A 23,506-nucleotide genomic window follows, 5' to 3' on the forward strand; every position below is an offset into this window, starting at 1 on the left:
CAGGTGTACAACAAGATGATTCAGTTATACATATACACATATATTAGTTTTCAGATGATTTTCCATTATAGGTTATTAAAAGATAGTGGCTATAGTTCCCTGTCCTATAATTAAATCTTTATGGCTCGAGGCATATCTAGTCAGTCATTTCAGTCACTCAGTCATGTCCAACTCTGTGACCCCATGGATTGCAGCAGGCCAGGCTTCCCTGTTCATCACCAACTCCCGGAGCATGCTCAAACTCATATCCATTGAGTAGGTGATGTCATCCAACCATCTCATCCACTGTCATTCCCTTCTACTGACTTCAAACTTTCCAAACATCAGAGTCTTCAAATGAATCAGTTCTAATGAGGCGAATCTTATTTTTTTTATTTTTTAAAATTAGAAATCTAGCATTCTATTCATACCAAGTCAAACATATGGGGCCAAAATGTCATAAAATTTTACTTAGGTAAAGATTTATAAGTATTCTAATACATATATCAGATCAGTTCAGTTCAGTTCAGTCGCTCAGTCGTGTCTGACTCTTTGCGACCCCATGAATCGCAGCACACCAGGCCTCCCTGTCCATCACCAACTCCTGGAGTTCACTGAGACTTGAGTCCATCGAGTCAGTGCTGCCATCCAGCCATCTCATCCTCTGTCGTCCCCTACTCCTCCTGCCCCCAATCCCCCCTCCCCCCACCCACGCCCCCGCCAGCATCAGAGTTTTTTCCAATGCGTCAACTCTTCACATGAGGTGGCCAAAGTACTGGAGTTTCAGCTTTAGCATCATTCCTTACAAAGAACACCCAGGACTGATCTCCTTTAGAATGGACTGGATGGATCTCCTTGCAGTCCATGGGATTCTCAAGAGTCTTCTCCAACACCACAGTTCAAAAGCATCAATTCTTCGGTGCTCAGCTTTCTTCACAGTCCAACTGTCACATCCATTCATGACCACTGGAAAAACCATAGCCTTGACTAGATGGACCTTTGTTGGCAAAGTAATGTCACTGCTTTTGAATATGCTATCTAGGTTGATCATAACTTTCCTTCCAAAGAGTAAGTGTCTTTTAATTTCATGGCTGCAATCACCATCTACAGTGATTTTGGAGCCCCCAAAAATAAAGTCTGACATTGTTTCCACTGTTTCCCCGTCTATTTCCCATGAAGTAATGGGACCAGATGCCATGATCATGAACTCCTTATTGCCAAATTCAGACTTAAATCGAGGAAAGTAGGGAAAACCTTTAGACCATTCAGGTATGACCTAAATCAAATCCTTTATGATTATATAGTGGAAGTGAGAAATAGATTTCAGGGTCTAGATCTGATAGATAGAGTACCTGATGAACTATGGACTGAGGTTTGTGACATTGTACAGGAGACAGGGATCACGACCATCACCAAGCAAAAGAAATGCAAAAAAGCAAAATGGCTGTCTAGGGAGGCCTTACAAATAGCTGTGAAAAGAAGAGAAGTGAAAAGCAAAGGAAAAAAGGAGATACAAACTTCTGAATGCAGAGTTCCAACGAATAGCAAGAAGAAATAAGAAAGCTTTCTTCAGGGATCAATGCAAAGAAATAGAGGAAAAAAACAGAAATGGAAATACTAGAGATCTCTTCAACAAAATTAGAGATACCAAGGGAACATTTCATGCAAAGATGGGCTCAATAAAAGATAGAAATGGTGTGGACCTAACAGAAGCAGAAGATATTAAGAAGAGGTGGCAAGAATACACAGAAGAACTGTACAAAAAAAGATCTTCATGACCAATATAATCACAATGGTGTGATCACTGACCTAGAGCCAGACATCCTGGAATGTGAAGTCAAGTGGGCCTTAGAAAGCATCACTACGAACAAAGCTAGTGGAGGTGATGGCATTCCAGTTGAGCTATTTCAAATCCTGAAAGATTTGTGACCTAAGATGTGACAAACCTTGGAGATTATTCCATGTGCACTTGAAATCTATTATTTTTGAATGAAATGCCCTGTAGGTATCAAGTAAGTCCAAGTAAGTCCAACTGATCTAATGCATTGCTTAAAGCTGCATTTCCTTGTTAATTTCCTGTTTGGATGATTCTCTCCATTAGTGTGAGTGGAGTATTAAAATCCCCTTCTATTTTTATGTTACTATCTATTTCCCCTTTAATAGCTGTTAGCATTTGCCTTATGTATTGAGGTGCTCCTATGTTGGGTACATATATATTTATAATCATTTATCTTCTTGGATTAACCCCTTCATCATTATGTGGCATCCTTCCTTATCTCTTGTAAAGTCTTTTTTTAAAATCTATTTTGTGTGATATGAGTATTGCTATTACTGATTTCATTTGATTTATGTTTGAATAGAATATAATTTTCCAGCTCCTCATTTTCAGTCTGTATGTGCCCCTAGGTTTGAGGTGGATCTTATAGCATATATAGGGGTTTTATATTTATATCCTTTCAGCCAATCTGTGTCTTTTGGTTGGAACATTTAATCCATTTACTTATAAGGTAATTATTAATACATATGATCCTATTGCATTTACTTTATTGTTTTGGGCTTGTTTTTGTAGGCCTTTTCTTTGACTTGTGTTTCTGTTTAGAGAAGTTCCTTTAGTATTTGTTGTAAAATTGGTTTGGTGGTGTTGAATTTTCTTAAATTTTGCTTATCTGTAAAGGTTTAGATTTCTCCTTTGTATGTGAATGAGATTCTTGCTGAATAGAGTAATCTTGATTGCAGTTTCTTTTTATTCTTTTTTTTTCCTTTTATCACTTTAAGTATATCAGGCCACTCCATTCTGGCCAACAGAGTTTCTGTTGAAAAAAAAGCTGTTAGCCTTATGGGGATTCCCTTGTGTGTTATTTGTTGCTTTTCCCTTGCTGCATTTAATATCTGTTCTATGTGTTTAATTTTTGTTAGTTGATTAATATGCGTCTTGCCATGTTTCTCCTTGGACTTATCATGTATGAGACTCTGGTCTTCCTAGATTAGTGGTTATTTCCTTTCTCATTTTGAGGAAGTTTTTGATTATAATATCCTTAAATATTTTCTCATACACTTTCTTTTGGTCTGCTTCTTCTGCAACATCTATGATTTGAATTTTAGGGGTGCTTAATTTTGTCTCAGAAGTCTTAGAGACTGACCTTATTATTTTTCATTCTTTTTTTCTTTATTCTGCTCTGTTTTTGTTATTTACACCATTTTATATTTTAATTCATTTATTCATTTTTGCATCAGTTATTCTGCTATTTTCCCTCTAATTTATTTTTAATCTCAATTATTTTGTTGTTCATTATTAATTGTTTATTACTTAGTGCTTCTAAGTGGTTCATAAACATTTCTTGTGCCTTCTCGATCCATTCCTCAAGTCTATTTATCTATGCCTCCACATTAATTTCAAAATTTTGAATCATCTTTACTATAATTACTCTTAATTGTTTTTCAGGCAGCCTGCATAATTCTTCTCCATTTGTTTGGTCTTGTGGGTTTTTATCTTGTTCCTTCTCTGCTGCATGTTTCTCTGTTTTTGTTATTGCTATTCGTTTAATTTACTCTGTTTGTGGTCTCCTTTCTACAGGCTGGAAGGTCATTGCTCCTATTAATTTTGGTATCTATCCCTATGGGTGGGATTGAACCAATACCTAGTGAAGATTTCCTGGTTGGGGGGATTTGTGCTGTTTTTCTGGTGAATAGAGCTGGATTTTGTCTCTCTGAAAGACAGTCATGTACAGTAGTGTTTTGGGGTGTTTAAGGGTTTGGTAGGGTTTTGGGAAACATTTATGTTAATAGGAAGGTTTGTGTTCCTGTTTTGTTAACAGTTTGGCATAAGGTATCTGTCATTGGAGCTTGCAGGCTTTTAAATGGGGTTTGGCCTTTGTTTTTTGATGGAGGCCTTTGGTAGGCCTCTCACATATTAACAGTCCATGGGGTTGGGAATTCTCTGGTGGTCCAAAGTCCTGGATTTTGGTCTCCTACCTCTGGTTTTCAGTCCCAATCCCTTAATGTAACCCAAGGACATCATAGTCCACACAGCACAGAAGAAAGAACCCCAAGACAAATGATGATATAGCACTCAATAGCCAAGTACATCCAAAGAGCCTCATACACTTACAAATAGAAAAGAAGGGAGAAGTATATAGAGAAAAAGGTAAAACCAAGAGTCAAAATAGGAGAATGCAATCAATCCAATAACCAAACCTCTAAGTGAAAATTGATACTAAAAATTAGACTTTCAAAAATACAAAATAAAAACATCAAAAATAAAAATCAAAAACATGAAAAATTCCAATAGAACTGAGAAATATTACACAGAAAAAATAGGGGAAAGTGAGATGAATTTATGTAAAAATAAGATGTTTTAAAAAAGGAAGAAGTGGGGTATAAAAATTAAAATTAAAGGAATAATAAGGAACAATTTTAGACCAATATGATAAACGGGAGTGGGGGCATATATATGCACATAGAATGGTAGTGAGAAAATTGTCCATGTGATGTCTTCATTTTCCTACCCCAGTCTATTTGCTTCCTCAGAAAGTCCTCCAGTATTTCTAGGACGATCTCTAGACCTGCTGTGGCCAGTGTGGGGTCAGCTCAGACTCAGATCTTGCCTTGAACAGTCTTTATTTGATCTCAAACTTTACAGTTGCCTCTAAAGTCCATAGCTTTAGGCCAACTGCAGGATTTAAGTTACTGTACTTGCAACACAAACACATGTTTGTTTGTTTGTTTGTTTGTTTGTTTTTCTAATAGTCATGTATAAATGTAAAAGTTAGACCATAAAGAAGGCTGAGCACTGAAGGATTGATGCTTTTAAATTGTGGTGTTGGAGAAGACTCTTGAGAGTCACTTGGGCAGCTAGGAGAGAAAACCAGTCAATCTTAAAGGAAATGAACCTTGAATACTCATTGGAAGGACTGATGGTGAAGCTGATGCTCCAATATTGTGGCCACCTGATGTGAAGAGACAACTAATTGGCAAAGACCCTGATGCCAGGAAAAATTGAGGGCAGGAGGAGAAGGGAGCAACAGATGAGATGATTGGATGGCATCACTGACTCAGTTGATATGCTTTAAGCAAAGTTTGGGATATGATGAAGGACAGAGAAGCCTGGTGTGCTTCAGTCCATGGAGTTGCAAAGAGTTGGACAAAACTTAGTGACTGAATGGCAACAAGCTTCAACTGCATGGGTGATTTTCCCTTCTTTCCTTTGTTCATGAACGGTCTTCCCACTTTGGTTTTTGGCCCACTTATACTTGTTGGTTGCTCTCCTGTTCTCTGTCTAGGCATGAGGGGACAAAACTAGCTGCTTATTATGAGCTCATTTGCTCAGTTGGACTGGGGAGGTGGTGGGGTAAAGCAGTCACAGCTGGGGTGTGTGGGGAGTTTCCACTGTGTCTGGAAACTATGAAAAGTCACCACAGTCTGAGGGGCATTGTTCATTACCACAGGGGAGTAAGCCCCAAGATTTGTGGCACCCTTGGCAGAGACAATTCACTCAGGCTCGCAAGAAGATATGGGCAATCACCCATGGCTGCTCACAACTTAGTGGTAACTATCATCCCTGAGACTAAGACCATAGCAGCCCCCTGCATTCCACCTCTGTCACTTGAGCTGGCCTCTCTATCTCTAAAGCCACAGACAGTGGCTCGCTTGCCCTGTTTTTGTATTTGCTAAGGTGAAGTCCTTTGTTCTGTGAGCACACATCACTAAAGTTTTTCTGTGGGAATAATATTTTGTCACCATGGCGGGCCCAGGCTTTTCCTTGGACTCTCTCCACTGTGTCACACTAGCCCCCTCAGATTATCTTCATAGCAGTCAATCCCAGTCCTCTCCTTGAGGTTCGATCCCCAAAGCCTGAGCCTCAGCACCTAGCCCCCACTCAGTGTGATGGACACAGTGTGTGAGCCACTTCTCCACTGGGAAATGCCATTTGACAAGATCTGTGTGGGGAATGTTCTCGATTTTGTTTTCAGAGCACCTGCCACTACACTTCCCTTTGAAATCTTGAAGCTCACTCCTCACCTTACCTGTGAGGGAGTTCCCTAGTGTATGGAAACTTTACCCCTTCATAACTGCCTTCCTAGGGTGAGGGTTCCCATCCCCAAATTCTTTGTTTCCATTTTTATCTTTATCTTTTGCCCTACCTCATTTTGAGGAGGTTGGTTTGCCTTTTTGGAAGTCTGGAGTACTCTGCCAGTGTCCAGAAGATGTTCTGTAGGAGTTTTCCACAGGTAAATGAGTTCTTGATGCATATGTGGTGGTGGTGGTGGTGGGGAGATCTCCTTGTCTTATTCCTCCACCATCTTGAGTGTCTCCAAACTAGTATGCCTTTAATTCATGATCCTGAATCACTCTGCAATGAACCCAACTTTTGTACTTTAATTAATATGACAAGGTATACTCAGTAATGATGCTACTATTCCTAACAATATGACTTTGACTAGATTTTAGCATATTCTTGTTTTATGTATTCTTTAAGTGCTTTTGAAGAATATATTTTATTTCTATATTTAATGTTCCTGCTAGCTTTATACACAGTTGACCCTCTACTGTTCCTATATATCTGTCTTTAACCAGTAAGATTTTTCCTTTCATAATGTTCTGATTTCTAATTTTGTCCTTCTCTTTTCTGGTTACAGAAGTTCTTTAACATATCTCATAAGATCAGCCTTGGCTGTTCCACTGGCATTTGTGACCAGGTTCTTGCATGGCAGCCTTCATGTTCTAGGGGTATGGGCTTCTTATGGCCCACTGAAAATCAGGAATTTCATAACTTACTATTGAGTAAGAATGAGAGAGATGATTAAATGATGAATTAATACACAAACACATCATTAAAGGAAGTGAATGGATAAATTGACTTGAGGCTTTGAATTAATTCAAATTCAGAGTACACTGAATTTTTCCTAATGGTTTTGATACCTTTTTGTTATCCAGATGGACATAATGTCATTTCAATCTCATTTGGAAAATTTTCTAAAACTAATTTTTTATCCTCATATTTTTTCTCTTCAATTGTATCATATTTTTCTAACTCTATTTCCCACCCATATACCAAAAATGTGGGGTTCTTGGTACAATTGTTGGAATTTGTTAGAGGATGTGATGGGATTTATGTTTCTACTAAATATGAATGAGAGTACATATGAGTGCAATTTGTAAATCCAAAAAAGTTAGCTTAGGTACCTAACACATTCAGCTTAGTGCTGTATTGTCATAGATTTATGGCAGTTTTCACCCAAATAAGACAAAAAAATATATAGAATACATTTTAAATCTTACAGTACCATACCTTGAAAAGTACAGTAATATAGTACAACAGGGTCTTCCCTTGTTGCTCAGGGGTAAAGAATCTGCCCGCTATGCAGGAGATACAGGTTTGATCCCTGGACAAAGGAAATTTCCTGAAGAAGCTAATGGCAACCCACTGTAGTATTATTGCCTGGTAAATCTCGTATACTTAGGAGTCTGGCAGGCTGCAGTCCATGAGGTTGAAAAAGAATCTGGCACAACTTAACAATAAAACAGCAACAACAACGACACAACAGCTCACATACAGGGACTGGCATCAAGTGAACAGGCAAGAATAGTTACCGACTGGAGGAGCCAGAGGAGGTAGAAGATGGGGGAGTTGAAGGATCATCAGCAATATGAGAAGAAGGGCAAATTGCAATTTCACTCACATCTCACATTGATGGCACAGGGTCTGGTTCCTTGCCAAATTCAATTCCATCTGCCCTCTTATGTAACTGACCCAGTGATTTCTGGGTAGCAGCTTTTATTTATTTTTTCCCCTCATCTTAAATAACATGTAGCACTGGATTGCATTCTGAGTGGCTGCTGCAAACTTCATGTACCAGTCTATGTTTGTATCCTGTGCCTCAACAACTAATAATGCCTTTTCTAAGAAAGAAAATCCCCTTTTTATTTCCTGTATTGTGAATCTCTTCAGTTCTTCAATTACTTCTTCCTCTTGTCTATATTGATCCATTCTCTGGACTTCAAATTCCATCAGGTCTCCATTAATAAGTTCCTTGTGTTGCACAGCTATAAACTCAGTGAAGCTGTCTCTTGAAAATCTAGTTCCAGCTTATACACAAAAGCACAGCTGCTTATAGAGGGTGAACTCACCTGGAAATGTACACCAGATATATCAATTGCCTTATGTTATTAGAAGTGAGAATGTATTTCAACAACTGAAGTTTCACATATAGGGGAATTACTATATTTGAATTAGTGGAATAAATTCATTCACTGCAAACGCCATGGCCTTCACATCTCTGATCATGAGTATGTAGAATCGGAAGCTCATAATTAACTTAGAATAATTTTAATGTATTCAAGTCAATACTGCAGTGTTTCCATGTCACAACATGGGCAGAAGTGAAGTAATTCTCAACTGTACTGAAAGGTAGCTAGGCTGATGAGCACTACATCTGTTGATGGACTCCAGTTCTAATTATTCCCTGCATAGTAGTCAGGGAGGATTTTTCATACTTCAGGTTTTTCATAGCATTACCCATGTTGTGCAGTTTAGTTCATATCAGTCATTCAGTCGTGTCTGACTCCTTGTGACTACATGGAGTGTAGCACTGCATACCTCTCTGTCCATAGCCAACTCCCAGAGTATACCCAAATTCATATCCATCAAGTTGGTGATGCAATCCAACCATCTCACCCCTCTGTCTTCCCCTTCTTCTAGTGCCTTCACTCTTTCCCAGATTCAGGGTCTTTTCCAATGAGTCAGCTCTTTGCATGAGGTGGCCAAAGTACTGGAGTTTCAGCTTTAGCATTATTCCTTCCAAAGAAATCCCAGGGCTGATCTCCTTCAGAATGGATTGGTTGGATCTCCTTGCAGTCCACGGGACTCTCAAGAGTCTTCTCCAACACCACAGTTCAAAAGCATCAATTCTTCAGTGCTCAGTTTTCTTTACAGTGCAACTCTCACATCCATACATGAACACTGGAGAAGCCATAGCCTTGACTAGATGGACCTTTGTTGGCAAAGTAATGTCTCTTCTTTTTAATATGTTGTCTAGGTTGGTCATAGTTTTCTTTCCAAGGAGTAAGTGTCTTTTATTTTCATGGCTGCAATCACCATCTGCAGATATTTTGTAGCCCCCAAAAAACAAGATCTGCCATTGTTTCCACTGTTTCCCCATCTATTTGTCATGAAGAGACAGAACCAGTGGCAATGATCTTTGTATTTTGAATGTTGAGCTTTAAGCCAACTTTTTCACTCTCATCTTTCACTATCATCAAGAGACTCTTCCTTTCTTCAATTTGTGCCATAAGGTTGGTATCATCTGCATATCTGATGTTATTGATATTTCTCCCAGCAATCTTGATTCCAGCTTGTGCTTCCTCCAGCCCAGCATTTCTCACAATGTACTGTGCATATAAGTTAAATAAGCAGGGTGACAATATACAGCTGTGACATACTCCATTTCCTATTTAGAACCAGTCTGTTGTTCCATGCCCAGTTCTAACTGTTGCTTCTAACTGCTGCATATAGATTTCTCAAGAGGCAGGTCAGGTGGTCTGGTAATTCCATCTCTTTCAGAATTTTCCAGTTTATTGTGATCGACACAAAGTCTTTGGCATAGTCGATAAAGCAAAAGTAGATGTTTTTCTAAGGCAATGGCACCCCACTCCAGTACTCTTGCCTGCAAAATCCCATGGACGGAGGAGCCTGGTAGGCTACAGTCCATGGTGTTGAGAAGAGTCAGACATAACTGAGCAACTTCACGTTCACTTTTCACTTTTGTGTATTGGAGAAGGAAATGGCAACCCACTCCAGTGTTCTTGCCTGGAGAATTCCAGGGATGGGGGAGTTTGGTGGACTGTTGTCTATGGGGTCGCACAGAGTCGAACACTACTGAAGTAACTTAGCAGCAGCAGCAGCTATTTTTCTGGAATTCTTACTTTTTCGATGATCCAGGGGATATTGGCAAGTTGACCTCTGGTTTCTCTGCTTTTTGTAAAACCACCTTGAACAACTGGAAGTGCATGGTTCATATATTGTTGAAACTGGCTTGGAGACTTTTGAGCATTACTTTACTAGCATGTGAGATGAGTGCAATTGTGCGGTAGTTTGAGCATTCTTTGGTACTGACTTTCTTTGGGACTGGAATGAAAACTGACCTTTTTAAGTTCTGTTGCCACTGCTGAGTTTTCCATATTTGGTGGCATATTGAGTGCAACACTTTCACTGCATCATCTTTTAAGATTTTAAATAGCATAACTGGAATTCTGTCACCTCCACTAGCTTTATCTATAGTAACGCTTCTTAAAGACCACTTGACTTCATATTCTAGGACCTATGGCTCTAGGTGAGTGATCACACCATCGTGATTATCTATGTCATGGGGATATTTTTTGTACAGTTCTTCTGTGTATTCTTGCCACCTCTTCTTAATATCTTCTGCTTCTGTTAGGTCCATACCATTTCTGTTCTTTATTGAGCCCATCTTTGCATGAAATGTTCCCTTGGTGCTCAGTTTTTTCAGTTCTTGTTTTTATTTTCTTGAAGGGATTTATAGTCTTTTCCATTCTATTGTTTCTATTTCTTTGCACTGATCACTGAGGAAGGTTTTGTTATCTCTCCTTGCTATTCCTTGGATCTCTGAATTCAAATGGGTATATATTTCCTTTTCTCCTTTACTTTTTGCTTCCCTACTTTCCACAGCTGTTTGTAACGCCTCCTCAGACAGCCTTTTTGATTTTTTGTATTTATTTTGCTTGGGTATGGCCTTGATCCCTTTCTCCTGTAGAGTGTCATGAACCTCTGCCCATAGTTCATCAGGCACTCTTTCTATCAGACCTAGTCCCTTAAATCTATTTCTCACTTCAACTTTATAACTTTAAAGGATTTTATTTAGGTCATACCTGTATAGTCTAGTGGTTTTCCCTACATTCTTTAATTTAATTCTGAATTTGGAAATAGGGAGTTCATGATCTGAGCCAGTCAGCTGCTGGTCTTGTTTTTGCTGACTGTATATAACTTCTCAATCTTTGGCTATAAAGATTATAATATTGTCAATTAGCAGAAAAGTCATTATTTCCAATTTATAAAAAGTATCATGTTTTCCTTTTCCATTCAAAGAGCAAATATTCATATTAGTTCTGCTTCCTCTTAGTCCCAATGTACACTTAAAGTTTTCAGATAAGTTTACTTTTTAAGATGCTAGTGCATTTAAGTTTTTTGTCTCTTCAGTGATATATTCCATTACTACAAGTAACTGAATTTCTATCTGGGAATTATTTAGTCTGCAAGCAATTTTGCTTAATTATAATGCACAATAAGTAAATAAATACTCCCCCAAAAAACAACTAAAACAAGTGTAATTGAAAAATATGTGTAATTTCTTCCAAAATATCCTGATTTGAAATCTGAAGCAGTCTATTTGCTAAGGGTTTTTGATATATATGTAGGAGTGACTATACAGCAAGCTATGTTAAAATTTGGATTTTAAGTACTTTTATAATGACTGCAAGGAGATCCAACCAGTCCATTCTAAAGGAGATCAGCCCTGGGTGTTCTTTGGAAGGAATGATGCTAAAGCTGAAACTCCAGTACTTTGGCCACCTCATGCGAAGAGTTAACTCACTACAAAAGACTCTGATGCTGGGAGGGATTGGGGGCAGGAGGAGAAGGGGACAACAGAGGATGAGATGGCTGGATGGCATCACTGACTCGATGGAAGGGAGTTTGAGTGAACTCAGGGGGTTGCTGATGGACAGGGAAGCCTGGGATGCTGCAATTCATTGGGTCTCAAAGAGTCAGACACGACTGAGCAACTGTTCTGATCTGATCTGATAGTGGATCAAAAAACAAAGAATGCAATCCATAGTGATGATGAATTATAATGAGATAAGAAATGATTCCATATGTATCCATTATTTACCTTGCATTATTTTAGAATCAGTGTTATTTCTATGGTTTGTATTAGGATGATTGTAATTCAGTTGATTTTTCTTTATGTGTTAAATGAATTATAAAGCGAACACATATTCAACAGTTTCAGAAAATTTAACCACCAAAACTATATTTTCAAAATCAGGAAATGCTCTGACAGTCTGGGCGTACAACTCAGTTTAATTTGGGTTAGTAAGAATCTACAATAAAATATTTCATTAGTAACACACTAAAACTTTTATTATTGAGAAATTCACATAAAATAATTTATATATTTAATCATTTCATATTAAACAAGTCTGCAATAGGATAATACCTTGTTAAAATGTTACTCTTTTACTAAATAATATCTATTAGTAGTTAGATAATAAGACATATTGACCTCTTTATCCCCAAAAATATGCACAAAGAATCGCTCATCACTTTTCTTCTTTTTTTTTCCTCCTGACAAAATTATAATCTAATCAGAAGGACACATCAGCTAAGCCCACATTGTGAAGACATTTTGTTAAATATTTGATGGGTACTCTTCCAAAGTATGAAGGTTATGAAAAACAAGGAAAGACTGGGAAATCTTCATAAACTGAAGGAGATTAAGAGGTGCAATAGCTAAATTCAATGTGGTAATGTGCAATGGATACTGGAATAAAAAAGAAAAAAAAATTGGAAATATCCATATATAATTTATAATGCAGTTAGCAGCATCATGTAGTGTGTTGTGCTTACTTGTTCTGTCCAGTCTGACACTTTGTGACTCCCCGGGCTGTAGCCCGCCAGGATCCTATGTCCATGGGAATTCTCCAGGCAAGAATACTGGAGAGGGTTGTCTTGCCTTCATCCGAGGTATCTTCCCAACCCAGGGATGGAACATTAATTGTTAGTTTTGATAATTGTATCAGGGGTATACAAGATGAAAAAAAGAAATGAAAGACAGAAGGAAGGGAGGTGGTAAGAAGAAAAAAATAAAATAGAGGGCCTAGAGCAAACAGAGACAAAGCAGGGATAGGAGCATACATATATATATAATTGAGCTTTACATTTATTAGTGAATGTAGGCACACAGAAACAAGCTTAGGAGTGATAATAGCCCAGTTTTTTCAGTTCTTGTAAAACAAGCTATGTCAAACTTAAAAGTGTAAATATACTTTACACATTCACCTAAATTCCCATGAATATAAAATATTTAAACATTATTTTCTTAGTTTTTATTTTAATATAATAAAATTATTTCCCTATTTCTCCTCAGTATTTATAGAGTCATAGGAATTATGTATTTATTAGACTTTAAGATATAGCTGTAAACTGAGATAAGTTGCTTCCAAGGTAATATTTTTTTTTTTTCTTCAGGTTCATCATATACTTAATCATGGATTATGTTCTGATAGAATGAATTTACATTGATGACTTGTCAACATGGTATGCTTAATCTTAGATTTGCTGAAAGAGTCAGACCTACTGGTCCTTGAAAACTAAGTGAGGTATTTACTGTGAGATATTTACATTAGTAAAACACATCATTACATTTCCAGATCATCATGTAACAAATGAAGAAGTAATCAACTGTATCTTTACTTTTATCAGTTAAGATACATATCAACATTCCCAACTTTCAAATTTAATGAACACAGCACAAATAATTTTATATGTATGTGAAAAATGAGCTATATATGCTCCTTGGTTTTGTAAAATTCATCTAAGTGCCCCTCTGCCTTTTTGGAAACCTTACTTAAATCAAAACTTAACTGGAAAAACAGTAATGTCGAAAGGCTCCTTCTAATGTCTATATTCAGTCATTTTAATCTGTGTGTGTCTGGGTTGTCAAATTCGAAGAATGAAGCAAGCAGAGCTGACTTTGTTCCTCACCACTGCTTCAACATAAGAAAACCCAGTCCTACATTCTGAAGATGTTCACAGATATGATTTGGGAGGAAAACAAACTTTAATGCTTAAAAACAAGTTTAAGAAATCACTCATAAAATCATATAACCTTACTTCCAGGTAGAAAAATAAAAGTCTAAGATGAAAAACGATATACCAAACATTATCTGTTTGTCAGGGTTAGAACTATGAGACAAAATTTCTTTGACTCTCAATTTTGCACTCAGTTGTCTTATAAATTCTAGAGTTCATCAGGTACATTTGCCTTTTACAAAAATCAGAAATAGGTCACTATAAAGAATCAGTATTATGAACTTAAATTTAGACGCGTGTTCTCCAAAAATTACAACTTTGATACAAGAAGACTAGAACAAAAATATTCTTACATAGAATCTATATTACCAGAAATATATTTCTTACTGATTAATTAATTTTATTTTTAATAACCTATAGGAGTAGAAAAATTCCTAAGTCATAGAATAGGATGGTGAATAAGACAGTGAAGATTCATGTGCTTCTGAAGGTGGGGACAGACTAAACATACATACAGAAATGTAAAACATAGAGTATGAGAAAAATAAAATTAAAAAAGTAGTAACTAATGAGTAATACTTATTAGTACTACTAAGAGTAGTATCTACAAATACCTACAGTAACTAATGAACACCAAATGGTTTAGAGTAGATCTGGGCAGGAAGCTAAGAGAAGATAGACAACTGGCTAGTGTATTCTTGAAGAAGCCCCTTCTTTCCAAAGGAAAGAACAAAGCAGAAACCAGCTTGGTAGGATTGGACAGCAGTATAGTTAGAACCCTGAAAATAAGAAGAGTTCATGTACATGGAAGATGAGCCAGAGACATTGGCAAGCATCATAGTATGCAGGGTCATAGTGCTTAGATTTTATTCTAAATTCAGTGAAAAGCTATTGGATAATTTTATGCAAAGTGATTAATATGATCTTTTAGATTTTAGAAAAATAATTATAAGATGGAAGATGGTTACAGTAACCATTCAGTGAGAGTGGATGTTGGTTGGAGATAAATGGTTGGATAAAGAAATGGCAATACAACTGAGAAAATTTTGAGGTCTCACCAAAAAGAACTCTTGATGGGTTTTATAAGATATATGACTCTTTATTTATATTTAGTGCCTATGCTAAACTATTTCTCACCTTGCTATTTAGGATAGCAAGATAACATGTGGAGAAGGAAATGGCAACCCACTCCAATACTCTTGCCTGGAAAATTCTGTGGGCGAAAATCCATGGGATTGCAAAGAGTCAGACACAGCTGAGGGACTTCGCTTTCTCTTTCAAGATAACACAAACTTCAAGTCCAATGCTGTAAATATTGAAGAAGATCAATTTACTTTGCCCATCTCTGATTTTTAGTTTTCATTTTGATTAAATGATTTCAATTTACGAATCATCTCATGGGTTATGAAACTCTGACCACTAAACAGCTTTGAATATCTAACAGACTTTATGATATTGGTGAAATGGAGATGTCTAACATTTAAACCAATCCAAACAGCTTAAGGGCTTCTCTTTTGGCTCAGCTGGTAAAGAACCTGCCTGCAATGCAGGAGACCTGGATTGGGAAGATACCTTGGAGAAGGGAATGGCTACCTATTCCAGTATTCTGGCCTAGAGAACTTCATGGACTGTATAATCCATGCCGTGGCAAAGAGTCAGACAGGACTGAGTGACTTTCACTTCACGTCAAACAGCTTAAAATTTCATAACAGCTCGAAATTTGTTTCGACCACTGTGTTGTCAGAGATTTTTGTAGACCAAGTCACATGGTACAATGCATTTCTCCATCTCTAAATCTTGTTGAATTTTTTTTTTTCTTCCTAGAGGAAAAGATAAACAAACAAGTTATAACTTTTTATTTTTTCCCCTGCACCACTGGGCAAAATGCAATTACCCAGAGAAGTACTAATCTTTTGAATTTTTGGTACATATCAGTTTACTTGCTGCCAATTTCTCATCTTAATTCAGTTCCCAGAACATTTCATACATTCAAAATTTATGGAAGAACTTAGATGAGAAAATGGCCATCTTTCTCATGCCCATCATCAAGAGCAGGTAGTTACCTTAAGGCTGATTTTATTAGGGTTAGACTTTAGCCCACAGAATTAAGCAGTAAAATATAAAATTTACAGAATTGGGAGTTTGACACAAAATTAATTTTTTTAAAAAAACTTTGCATTGTCTCTTTGAATATACAAAATTAAACAACAAAAGAGAAAATATGCAGAACTAGAGTCTATATGCCAAGTATGTCTCAGTGTTTTCCCTTTATTTCAAAGAAACATTTGTTTGGGATATTGCAGAGTAGAAAATAGACTGCCCTACTGTTTCTTTCTTTCTTTTTTTTTTTTTTTCCCACTCTTTCATTTGAAGAGTACATTCATTGTGCCAGAATTGGTTGACTTCAGTAAAGCTTTCACTTTTAGATATTTAACAATTCAGGATGCAAGAAGATTTGATTAGGGTCCCTGAGTTCCTTTCATGAGTTCATTGTTACACTCTAAGGTTTTACTCACAAAAGAAGAAAAAAAAAAAAAAAAAGACACAATCTCTTGCATTTTACTGTAATGAAGTATAGCAGCAGACCAATCATTTGCTAGCATAATATTGAACTTACAATTACTAATATGTTGCAAAAGCCATCTGAGAAGAAAATAGAATTTCTTTACGTATTCCAAAATTTCCTCTGGACTAAATCAGAGAACTGTATATGTGAAAAATCTATGCTTTATTGGTTGAATATTGGATGATCTTTGTCAAACTGTGTTTTAGAAAGTTGTCTCAGATATGGGAAAAGCAGTATTTTTACCTCCTTCCTTCCTTACCATTTGAGCAAACAGATTTGCTGGATGGAGCTAATAAAGTATGGAAATTATGATTGAAATCATTAATATTGGCAAGAAAAAAGTCTATTTCTCTAATACATGATTTTTCAATAAAAGTGACATTGTCCCCCAAAGTGTTGAACATTGATTGGTTCTGGAAGACAAGAGGGAAAACAAAACTTACTACTATATGCATAAATCAGAAATGTACATACAGTGCAGTAGGTCACTTCAGTTGTATCTGACTCTTTGTGACCCTATGAATCAGCCTGCCAGGATCCTCTGTCCATTGGATTTTCTAGGCAAGAATATTGGGCTGGGTTGCCATTTCTTCCTCCAGGAGTTCTTCCCAACCCAGGAATCAAACCTGTGTCTCTTAAGTCTCCTGCATTGGTTGGGGGGTTCTTTATCCCCCAGCACCGACTAGGAAATCAATGTATACAGTACATGAATAGATACACACTATATCTGTGTTATTAAAAATTAATAGAAGGGGCAATTAAAAAAAATAGAAAAATGTGCAATTCCCTCCTTAAAGTGTTAATAACCAAAAAGAAGTGAGAAACACTGTTCTAACAGATACTTAAACCCAAGCAAACTAAAATAACCTAAACTCATGATGAGTATTTACCCCAGATATTGGAGGTCAAGTGAATGTATTATAACAAGAAATCTCCTTGTATTTTCTAGATGAGTTATTTTGAGGGGATCTATTTGTTATATTGGAAAAGGAAATGGCATCCCATGGATGGAGGAACTTGGTGGGCTACAGTCCACGGGTCACAGAGTCAGACATGACTGAGCAACTTCACTTCACTTAATTTATTATATTATATAGTATCTTCATGTTTAGGACATTCAAATGAAATATCACTTTGCCTCAATCTTGGGAATAATTATTTTCTTGAGCATCTGTTTTATTGTCTTATAAGACTTATGAAATCTACAACTTTATGTCCTTCCTCAGAAGGTTAACAGTAAGCATAATGAGAGAGAGAAAAAAAAAAACCTGCCAAGATATAAATAAATATTATAAAGTGCTTGAAAGTATGTATTTGAATTAGTCTAATTTTGGTAGACACATCTTGCTTTTGTGCATGTTTTTCTTTCTCACTATTTTAGCTGATTTTTAAATTTGTTGGATCTCAAACAGTACATTTTATGATTAAAAGACGCTTACTCCTTGGAAGAAAAGTTATGACCAACCTAGATAGCATATTCTAAAGCAGAGACATTACTTTGCCGACTAAGGTCCGTCTAGTCAAGGCTATGGTTTTTCCTGTAGTCATGTATGGATGTGAGAGTTGGACTGTGAAGAAGGCTGAGCGCTGAAGAATTGATGCTTTTGAACTGTGGTGTTGGAGAAGACTCTTGAGAGTCCCTTGGACTGCAAGGAGATTCAACCAGTCCATTCTGAAGGAGATCAGCCAAGGGATTTCTTTGGAAGGAATGATGCGAAAGCTGAAACTCCAGTCGTTTGGCCACCTCATGCGAAGAGTTGACTCATTGGAAAAGACTCTGATGCTGGGAGGGATTGGGGGCAGGAGGAGAAGGGGATGACCGAGGATGAGATGGCTGGATGGCATCACGGACTCGATGGACGTGAGTCTGAGTGAACTCCAGGAGATGGTGATGGACAGGGAGGCCTGGCATGCTGCGATTCATAGGGTCGTAAAGAGTCGGTCACGACTGAGCGACTGAACTGAACGGAACTGAACTGAACAATCAATTTTGTAATAGGGAAGAGATATTGTACTTCATTTTTACTTTTATTTATTTATTTACTTCAGAGCCTACAAATTTATTGTGGACTCTTACAAAATTAAAATTCCAAGTCAGTAAACTCACAGTTCTATTTAGTGATTTAATAATTGTCTTCTTATTCAAGGGTGAATGTCACCCTTTGTGATTGTTCAGAATACCCTCGGAGTATGTGTGCATAGCTGAATCATACAGCCCAATTCTTAAGAGAAAGAAATAGAAAGAAACGAAGGAGGTATATATTTCTCACCCATTTCTTTGATACAGAACACAGAGTAACAAAAAAAAAAAAAAGTAGTTTCCATCTAATGCAAACTCAAAATGGTTTGTAGAGCTGTAATTTCAACTCCATTAGGAGGAAATCCTTCAGGCTTGAGAATATAGACTTTTTGACACAAAGACATTTGTGTAAAGAGATTTCTATTCCTCTAATGTTAAAAATTAAAATGACCTAGATATGAAATAGAACCTTGTGGGCTTCTGTCCATGGCTACCTCTGCTTGTGCAATAAAGCACTTATCTTTGAACAATTTCTCATTATCATAAGATCCTAACTCCTTAAATACATACCTTGAGAAGTGGAGGGCTGTGAATGGAATGCAAAGGATGACAGAAGCTATTTAAATTTTGGAAATAGTAAATAAAAATGAGGGATCTCCAGTATGACTATAGCTGGATTAGATTGAAGCTTAGCAAAGATACAAGGTTGACATTATAGGGGCTAAACTGCCCCCTGCCTTCAACTAACCCACTATTAGGCTATATATCTCTATGAACTCTAAATCCACATGATTGTGTTTTATTTGCTTGATCAATTGTTTCCATATATTTTTTAAAAAGTTCTAGAACTCTTAAAATAGTATTTTATTATATAGTATCCCATTCAACAGGATACAGCATGCTTGGGGCTGGTGCATGGGGATGACCCACAGAGATGTTATGGGGAGGGAGGTGGGACGGGGGTTCATGTTTGGGAACACATGTAAGAATTAAAGATTTTAAAATTTAAAAAAAAAATGTTGTAAAAAAAAATTCTCAAAGGAAATTTGCCATTAGCAATAGTTACTAACTTATATAGCTATTTTTTGGTTATAAACTATTTAATTAATCAATAGTGTTCTTTGTAGTGGTGAACACTGCTGCTGCTAAGTCGCTCCAGTCGTGTTTGACTCTGTGTGACCCCATAGATGGCAGCCCACCAGGCTCCCCCATCCCTGAGATTCTCTAGGCAAGAACACTGGAGTGGGTTGCCATTTCCTTCTCCAAAGCATGAAAGTGAAAAGTGAAAGTGAAGTCGCTCAGCTGTGTCTGACTCTTCGTGACCTCATGGACTGCAGCCTACCAGGCTCATCCATCCATGGGATTTTTCAGGCAAGAGTACTGGAGTGGGGTGCCATTGCCTTCTCCGAGTGGTGAACACTACATACAGTCAAACTTAAACCACATTATCCTTACAATCTAGTCAAAGTTTGAAAGAAATATGTTCAGTAATTTGAATTCATACTAGGTGCTTAATCACATGACTGTCACAAATCCTTTATTAAAGCAGGAATCTAACAGCCAAGCTTAAGGAAAGAGATATACCAGCGTTTAGCTCAAATTGTACAGTATCTATGATAGATGTTAGTTTTTCTAAGTTATTGTAAACCTCAGAGTGGCATTTTACTGTAATATGAAACTCAGTGTAGTATAATGTTGGTATCATCCTTGGAATATCTTTTACTCTAGGTCAGTATATGTTAATATATATTAATTAATAATATATATTTTAATATCTATTTCAAGGTAATCAACTTAGTGAAATGATTCCCTACATTGTAACTTCCCATGTATCATTGATGGTAAGTTTTATCTCCAATTTTCTACTAAAGTATCATGTCTTTTTAAACCTTCAAAATATAATTCTAACAGTTCTCCAACACTTGAATATTTAAAGAAAATCTATGGGTTTATTCATGGAATCTAGCTTTTCTCTCATGGAAAGATATAAAAAGTTTTGATAGCACCTGTTCTTATTTTATAACTGAGATAAAATCTACTTTGCTATAAAGTCACCTAAAATGTTACCTGGATAGTAACTTTTATTCTAAATATCACAACCATGAAAAAGCAGTGATTTTTGCACTTACAAATGTAGTATAAAAAGGAAATAATTAAAATAGCAAATATCTAAGGGTGAATTCTTTGAGTGAAACATTTTTTTAGGCACTACTGTTGAACTTATAAGTGGTATAGAATGAGAAATACAGCCTCAGGCAAAATTAAAAAGGTTTGATGCTATGGTATAAATTTTCATATATTTTTCTACAGATTTACATATATAGATAGACACATCTTTAGATAACTAGAATCTGACTTTTACACATATATAGTAAAATATTCTCAATACAATTTCATTTTTAAATTTATATAGAAGAACAAAGGATTCCTAAGCCTCTGTCTCTATGTACATCTTATTATAGGGACTATGTAAATATTAAATAAGATAACACTGTGTCAGTTTGCTTCCTTTACTGTAATAACATTCATTTACTCAAGAAGCATCTGTTGGAATTCTAATCTGTAACTTGCACACTAATAAAAATGGTGCCTAAGATTTTTTTTTCTTAGTTTTGAAAAAAGGATAGAGTTTCTTAAAATCTGACTAGATCATTTTATTATTCTTCATTATCAAATTTTATGTTGAGACAAACATGTAATTTTGCATTAGTGAGTCAAAATCAAACAATATTGTTTCACTTGCCATAGTCCATTCCTGGCAGTGATTTGAGGGCTACCATCAGATGTATGTTATGAATAAAGCCCTGTGCTAACAATTGTGAACACAAATTTAATACCATTTTCAAATAATAAGCTATAAGGGAAACTGGAATACATTGAGTTCTCTGATGAGCTTTCAGAGAATAATGTGTAAGAGGAGAAAAAATGCAATTGAAGTTGAAAATTGGTAGGACAATAAGGGAAAATGCATTCTGGGTGGAGTTAGTATATTAGTCATGAAAGTAAGTGGATTGTAGAGCAATTCATAATGGGTCTTATGTGTGTGTGTGCACATGTATGTGTCCACGTGCATACAAGGATGGAGTGTCTAAACTCAGGTATGCTTGGTTTATCTGAATCCTTACTTGAGAAAACCCAGACTAGTAAAATACATATTCATACTCTTGTCAATCCCTATGAATACATTAGAGGGAGACTGAACTCCGAAATATCTATTAAGGGAGAATGCTGATACTTTATCCTATTTATCTCTTTAAGATTAGGCTGACATGTATTGCATAATTCTATAATACTACTTGTATAAACATCTTATATATCTTAAAATTATCAAATCTAATCTTACCAGAAACTTAGATGAGGATAACATACATTCTTATGGGTGCTTAGCCTGACCTTGAATCTGTATTAAGTGCTCCTTATGAATTATAGAATTTTCCTACGTATCTTAATTTATAGATCTCATTCAGGTTTCAGCTAACTTGTTCCACCAAATTTATATAATTAATTGACTTTCTTGTTCAGCAAATAAGTTGGATTCTTAGTATAAGAGCAAGTCAAATAAGTGTGTGTGTGTGTGTGTGTGTGTATATATAGATATAATTCAAGGCTCTGTAAAGCAGCCAAATAGAAATAGAAGCCTTACGTCAGTTTCTATAATTTGAAATGGTGTTTTCTCACATTTTCTGTACTTTAGGACTTCTGAGACCCAGAATCTTTCCATTGAAATGGAGATTGATCTCACTGAGAATGGATACAGCAAAACTATCTCAAAGAATACATGAGATATGCATCCATTTATTTTAAAATAACAGTTATTTACCAAACTCATTGTACTCTAGAGAAAAAGCTACACCCAGGCATTCTGAGGACTGTTACATACGTAGCTTTGCTTACCTGATATATACACATGGCCGCTTGGTTAGAATATAAGCTTTGTGAGACTAAATACTGGCCCTGGTCTATTTGTGGTTGTACTCCTTGTCAGTTCCCTGAACCTCAGTTGGAATGAGAGTGTGGCAGCTGGCAGAGCCCACACAATGGCTCTCTGACCTGTAAATAATTTGTATTATGTGGAAAAGGCCAAGTAAAAACCCTTCTCTGTCCCCAGCCAAGATTATAAATTGCAAACAGTACAACATCCTTGTTTAGAATTATATACATAAACACTTTCTTCAAAGATAAAGAAGACAGCAGATATGATTCCATCATCCCCCCAGTTAATTCAAATGTATAATCTCTGTACAAGCAATGGATTGTGAGGAATAAGATGTGCTCTTAAACTTGTGCCTGTGAGTCATCCTTGGTGAAACAGATCAAGTGTTCTGGCTTTTAGTATGCAGCTATTGAAGCAGAAAATGTGTGTGTGTGTGTGTGTGTTTCTTTTTTTAAAAAAATATAAATTTATTTATTTTAATTGGAGGTTAATTACTTTACAATATTGTATTGGTTTTGCCATACATCAACATGAATCCACCACAGGTATACACATGTTCCCCATCCTCTCTATCATTAAAGAAGATTAAAAACGATTCACTTTTGTTTGGGATAAACTGCAGTGTACAATCAAGACCATGGTGACTTCTCTGTTCTCTGACATAATATAGTCCCAGGCATATTGATAGTAGTATTCCTTAGACTTTTTCATTGTTCCTAATTGGTGATACAATGTGATTCATTGCTGGAGGATAAGAAGTGGAGTAATGGATTGAATGCCCTCAACAGTATGTGCCTGCTAACAGCATCAAAGATGAACCTTCAGTGATAAATATGGAATATACATCTGTAGCAACAAGAACAGACAAAGGTACCCTGCTGCCAAAGCCTTCGATTACTCAGGAAAGAGGGGCTGGGGCACCCAGTGATGAGCATTCTTCATCAGGTGAAGGGTGCTGGTGAAGTCAGTAAATAAAAGAGATAATAAAAACAGTTTTTATCCAAGGAGACTGTTTCAATAAACCTGAATAATTAGTAGGAATTGTGGCTCAATGCTTCAAATTTCCTGCATTGTGGATTTAATTTGGGGGATAATAAAATCTGAATGACAACAGAGATGCATTGTAGTTGATGATTTTGGCTGCCCAGAATCACATACTTTGACTAATACTAACTGCCCTTC

This window comes from Ovis canadensis, chromosome 9, assembly GCF_042477335.2.
Source record: "Ovis canadensis isolate MfBH-ARS-UI-01 breed Bighorn chromosome 9, ARS-UI_OviCan_v2, whole genome shotgun sequence".
Taxonomy (NCBI): domain Eukaryota; kingdom Metazoa; phylum Chordata; class Mammalia; order Artiodactyla; family Bovidae; genus Ovis; species Ovis canadensis.